This window comes from Corylus avellana, chromosome ca6 (assembly GCF_901000735.1).
Source record: "Corylus avellana chromosome ca6, CavTom2PMs-1.0".
In the NCBI taxonomy this organism is placed as follows: domain Eukaryota; kingdom Viridiplantae; phylum Streptophyta; class Magnoliopsida; order Fagales; family Betulaceae; genus Corylus; species Corylus avellana.
Genome location: NC_081546.1, coordinates 22517972 through 22524458, shown reverse-complemented (window position 1 = coordinate 22524458; position 6487 = coordinate 22517972). Strand labels below are relative to the sequence as shown.

At 36.8% G+C, this 6487-nt stretch overlaps 1 pseudogene; it reads left to right on the top strand.

Annotated features, from left to right (window-relative positions):
• Positions 1-3826: 3826 nt before the first annotated feature.
• The window catches only part of LOC132185386 (putative wall-associated receptor kinase-like 16), a 4644-nt pseudogene continuing 1983 nt past the window's right edge, over positions 3827-6487 (top strand).

Sequence of the window (6487 nt, the reverse complement as noted above, 5' to 3'; positions counted from 1 at the left end):
GCCCATACCTCTGGGTCATTTGGATCAGTATTAGGAACAATGTCATAATATTGCCAAACATCTGAGGTCTTCCTACGCTTCTTTCCCTTTTTCTTATTCCCCATAGAAACCGAGTCATCTCCTAGTGAATTTACTTCAACAACATCTTCGTCAATTTCGAATGACTCGAATGCATCTTGAATAATTTCTTCATTAGTCCTCTACACACATAACAAAATATGGACAGGTATTTCAAAAGCATATATATCTCTTATCTGGAAAGAAAAAGGAGCTATAATTACTTAAGCAAACTAGAAAAAATTGCACCCAAGTGACTTCCTCGAAAAGTAACAGCAGAGCCAAACTTGCAAAAGGATTCTTGAAACCCAAAAGACAGAAACTCAAAATCCATTTCCAAAACAATCTTAAAGTAGGGACTATTTTACAAAACATAAAACCCAACAGCAATCACCACACACACAGGCACAGGGAACAACAAATAACAATCACAAAAATCAGTTTCTACTACTCTAGCAGAAATGCACAGAGACCCAGTAACCGACACAAATTTTGGTACACGAATGTGTTTGGTACTGAGAAGTAGTAGTAATAAAATTATAATGAAAAAAAAAACTCTTTGTCAGAGAGAAGCATAGAAACAGAGATGACATGAACACCCAAAAAATAGTTGAAATATATATATCTACGAAAATCCAACTGCATGCCTGCATCAGTGCATCTCTCCAACTTTTTGAAACAATTGATTTTTGCCTTACTATGTATTTCGCCTCTTTAAAATCAAATCTACAATTCTTTGTACTATATTTCTCTGCAGAAAAAAGGATGGAAATCCATATCTCTTCTCTATCTATTCTTTCCATGTATGTGCGTGCAAGATGGAGATCATGAAGGTGTGAAAAAATCTTCAAAAACCTCATAACCGAATTACAAATCATACATTATGAGTATTTACAACCAGAAAAATCTAAAAATCATACATTCATACATTATCAGTACACACACAAAATGAAAAAAAAAATAACAATCAGTAAAATCTAAAAAAAATAGTAATAATAATAAAATCAAAGCAAGACATAGAGAGAATTAGTCTATTAGAGACAATGAGACATACCGCCATACTGGAGGGAGGGAGAGGGACAGCTGGAGAGGGAGAGAGGAGAGACAGCCCGGTGAATGGTGACTCCGGTCGCCGGTTTGGGTGGGGGGAGCTGGTGGATGCAGGGGAGCCGAGAGGGAGTGGGAGAGGGGAGAGAGAGGCGTCGCCGGTGGGGGGAGTGGCGGCTGGCAGCTGGTGATTGGTGGGGTAGTACCGTAGTGGGCTCGTGAGGCCGTGAGTCGTGGCTGTGAGGGTGAGCGACTGAGCGGCTGCGTGAGTGTCTGAGAGGGAGAACTGGAGAAGTCGTGTTTAGCTGTTTAGGGTTTCACTTTCACTTGTTACTTGTTAGTTTTTTATTCACTGAATCACTTATTCTTAGTTCTCACTTCTTACTTCATAGTTCTAAGTTTCTAACCGGGTTGGGCTTATGCTTGGCAGCTTGGGCCTTGGGTTGGGGTTTTTACTTTTTACCTTTCTTTTCTTTTTTTTTTTTTTTAAAAAAAAGTTAACGGGTCTGGCGGGTCACCCGAGACCCGCCGACCCGCCAGACCCGTTAACTTAAACGTGTCTGGCGGGTCGACCCGCGGACCCGCCGGGTCGACCCGCCAGACACGAATTTATCCGGGTCTTAATCGGGTAGACCCGATTAAGACCCGAACCCGATAAGCCCAAACCCATTACCTGCTAACTTCGTGTCGTGTTCGTGTCGGATTCGCGGGTCGTGTCCAAATTGCCGGCCCTATCTGGTTATCCAGCTTGTTGGCTAGAGAGTTTTGTAATTCTTTGATTTGTTGTCAATAAAAATTCATTCATAAAAATAATAGAAATAAATAAATTATAAATTGATGCCTTTATCAATGTTTGAGATGTAAGCACTCAATACCCTCAAAAAGCAATGCCAAGGGAACTCTTAAATTAATTAAAGCAGTTGAATTGAAATTAATATAAATCAATTGGAAGAACATATGCAGCGTTACAAGTTATCTATCCTTTAACTGGATTATTTCCACGTGGATTTTCCTAGTTCGTTGATGACACCCATTCTTGACAACTTCAAGAGCCATCCATGATGTGTCTTTATCAATGTTTTCAAATGCATGTAAACCCTCAATACCCTCAAGAGACAATGGTGCACGGTTTGAAACTTGTATAAATATAATTAGACCATGACTTACCACCATGCCTCAATACTTTCTCTTTTCTAGTTATCTTTTTGAACGAATTCTTATAGTTTGTTTTCTCCTGCAAAATTCTCCTTTTTTTGTTTTTTTTTTTTTTCCCTTTCTTGGGAGAGATTGAGTGTAAAAGAAATAGCCCATGGCTGATTTCAATTGATGAAGAGTGTGATTAACTGCTCAAGGCTGTTCTTATTGGCCGGAGACTCTGGGAATTGGGAAATCAAATCTTCTTTCAAGATTTTCAAAGCTCACCACAGGAGTTGAATTTGCTCATCATGGATCAGATATTGAACACTGCAGGCCAAGAAAGGTAAGCATCTACATCTCCATGTTTTAATTATATCTGCAATACATTCTTTAATTGTGTTCTCGTTTGCTATATCACCATCTTTTGGGAATTCTGGGCATATTTTTTCTTTAAGCCAAATTCAGAGAGAAACCTAATTAAACGAGTTATGAGAACTGTATGAAATGCAAATGATGAAAAATAAAACGTGTATACACATGGGTCAGAATATGTAAATTATCTAGCAAAGTAGATATAATCTATATATCAATCCTATATAATTGAACTATGAAACGTGCTAGGGAGAATCGGAGATATTGTTATTGTTTTTCATCTGCCATGCTTCTCAAAGAAAAAAAAAAGGAGGGGGGGGGGGGGAAACGTCACTTATTAGACTCTCCTGACGTATTAAGTAGTTTTGCAATCATAACTTAAAAGTTTCAGAATTTGTAATGTTTTAGCTTCTTAGTTCCACCACAGTTTTTTTTGGTTGATAGCCCAAAATGCCCCCATTTTTTTTTTTAATGTAAAAATTTTGATGAACCACGACATTGTTGTGGGTCAGCATAGACCAATATTGGCCAAGCCGTGGGTGAGTTCAAGGTATTTTTGAATTTTCATTTAAAAAAAAAAAAAAAAAAAACAAATGGGGGCATTTTGGGCATTTTAACAAAAAAATGGTGAAATTAAAAGGGACTAAAACATTAGATATTGACATTAAAAATTTTTAAACTTCAAGATTATAATTGAAAAAATTGTACTTTAGGGAGCGTAAATGAAGTTTCCAAATTTAAAAAATAAAAAATAAAAAATAAAGAAATAATACTTGTTGATCAAAACTGAAAGTCTGCAAGACCACAATTTGACTAGCAGAGCATCTACCGTACCGTAACAATTATTTTTTTTATTTTTTTATTTTATAATGTGAACTGTAAATAGGCTCTTCTGCCTATTCCCTATTTTCACTACAAATTTTTTTAAAATTATTTTCTCTCTCTCTCCCTTTCTTTCTTTCACTCTCTTTCACATAAATGATTATTTAAAGAAGAAAATTGAGAGTAGAATAGAAAATCTATCAAAATGTATTTTTAAAAAAATAATAACTAATTTAAAATTTTTTACTTTTTCGGTAGCTATTTTGACTATTCATTCTCAGGGTTCTCTACGCAAAAGAATATAATTATAAGGTCTTTAGAAATGCTTTTCCAGCTCTTAAATAATAGACTAAATATTACAAAGAGTAGAAGGACACAGAAAAGGCAAGCAATGGCTTTACTACAAAGAGTGCTACTTGGGGCCATAATTCTAGCAGCAATAGCAGCAGCAGCATCAGAACCCAATTCAAGCTGCATCACAACATGTGGATCTCTTAATATCACCTACCCATTTGGAACAAGCGAAGGCTGTTACCTTAATCCATCTTTTCTCATCACTTGCAACAACTCAACACCATTTCTGAGCCCCAGTAATCTAACGGTCCTCAACATATTAATGGACAGTAATGAACTGCGAGTCTCAATCCCCATAGCCACTGATTACAACTGCAACACCACCGATGCCGATAACTATTTGGAATTCACGGAGTTGAATTTTCCCATCTCACATGAGAAGAACAAGTTAACAGCAGTCGGCTGTGACACTTTCGCGTATCTTAATGCTACAGACGCACATAAGAAATACTCCACTGGATGCTTGTCACTCTGTGATAGTATTGACAGTGTTGTCAACGGCTGTTGCAAGGGCATCGGCTGTTGCAAGAGTATTATCCCAGAACAGATTACTAGTTTTACTGTCAATGTTGGGATCTTGAACACTCACTCTGTTGCCGGCAACTTCAGTACATGTAGCTTCGGTTTTATAGGGGAAGAAAAAGCATTCAACTTTTCCTCCTTGGATCTCATAGATTTGCAGAAAAGACACACAATTCCTGTGGTGCTTGATTTTTCTGTCGGGAATCAGACATGCCTAGATGCTCGGAAAAATTTGACAAGCTATTCATGTAAGGCAAAGCATAGCTATTGCGACGATTCGAAAAATGGTCCTGGGTATGCTTGCAAGTGCTCCAAGGTTATAAAGGAAACCCATACTTCCCGATTTTTGGTTGCCAAGGTAGCCACATATTCCCCTTTTTTTTTCTTTTTCTTTTTTTTTTCTTTTTTGAAGTTCAAAGACTTTCAATTAATGTATCAAACATGAAAAAGTTTGGAATATCATCCCTCTCATTAGGGCAAATTGGTAAAATGACATTTATACCATTGTAAAATTTATAAAATTACAAAGTTAACCCTAAATCATAACGGGATGAATGACATTCCAAATCTTTTAAAATTTAATATATTAAATTGAGAGTTTTTTTATTTTAAAAATTAATTGCAAAAAAGATGAAAGTTAGATGGCCTTAAAATGAAGTTTCTCTTTATTTACTTATTTTTTTATTTTAGGCTGAGGTTAGAGCCTAGAGGGCCGATTTTTCATTTGCACAAAAATATTAAAAGTTGGTTGTATTGCTAATGCACTGTGCTTTCAGATATTGATGAGTACAAAAATTCAAACCGCTGCAGCAACAGAAAAAAATGCTTCAACACTGAGGGGAGTTTCAAATGTCGTTGTCCCAAGGGGTCTGAAGGTGATGATTGTCGTATACGTAGTAAAGACAGCGCTAATAAAAGAATGGTTATTGCATTAATGGGTAAGTATATAAGGATTGTGTTATAATTTCCTATATGTTTTTGGCCTCTCAAAGTTTCGACAAAAGAAAGTAAATGCAAAACATGGTTCACTTTTGTATTTTATGTAACTTTTTTTAGAAAAAATAAAAAATAAAAAAATTAAGCATTTCATTTAAATTGGTAACGAAGACAGAGGTAATATTATGACACATTCTACTTAATTTGGTCGAAATGGTTTTTTGAACTTGTGTAGGTATTAGCATAAGCCTTTTAAGTCTACTTGTGGGAGGTTCTTGGATAAATTGGGGACTTAAAAGAAGAAAGCTCATCAAGCTCGAGAAGAAATTCTTCCAACAAAATGGAGGCTTAATGTTACAACAACAACTCTCGAATTGCAGCAGGACTGTAGAGACAGCAAAAATATTTAGCGCAGAAGAGCTTAAACGAGCCACTAACAGCTATGACGAGAGTAGGGTTCTTGGCCAAGGAGGTAATGGAACTGTTTATAAAGGAGTATTATCATGCAACAAAGTGGTTGCTATCAAGAAGTCCAAAATTTGTGATCATAGCCAGATTAAGCAATTCGTAAATGAGGTGTTTGTGCTTACCCAAATCAATCATAGGAATGTGGTTAAGTTCTTAGGTTGTTGTCTTCAAACGGAAGTGCCCTTATTAGTTTATGAATTCATCACAAACAGGACTCTTTTCGACCATATTCATGACAAAAGTCGCTCATCCTCACTTTCATGGGAAATGCGTCTAAAGATAGCAGCAGAAACTACAATAGCCCTTGTATACTTACATTCTGAAACTTCTATACCAATTTTTCACAGAGATGTGAAAACTACAAATATACTCTTAGATGATAACTACACAGCAAAAGTGGCTGATTTTGGAGCTTCTAGATTGATTTCTCTTGATCAAACACAAGTAACCACTTTGGTGCAAGGAACTTTCGGGTATTTGGACCCAGAATACATGCCCACTGGCCAACTTACAGGAAAAAGTGACGTTTACAGTTTTGGCGTTGTTTTGGCAAAGCTATTAACTAGGAAGAAGGTAGTGTTTCTCGATAGTACGGGTAGGGCCGGCAATTTTGACACGACCCGCGAACCCGACACGAACACGACACGAAAAAACAGGTATTGAGTTTGGGCTAATTGGGTTCGGGTCGTAATCGGGTCTACCCGATTAAGACACGAAAATTTCGTGACTGGCGGGTCGACCCGCCAGACCGGTTTTTTTTCTCTCTTTTTCA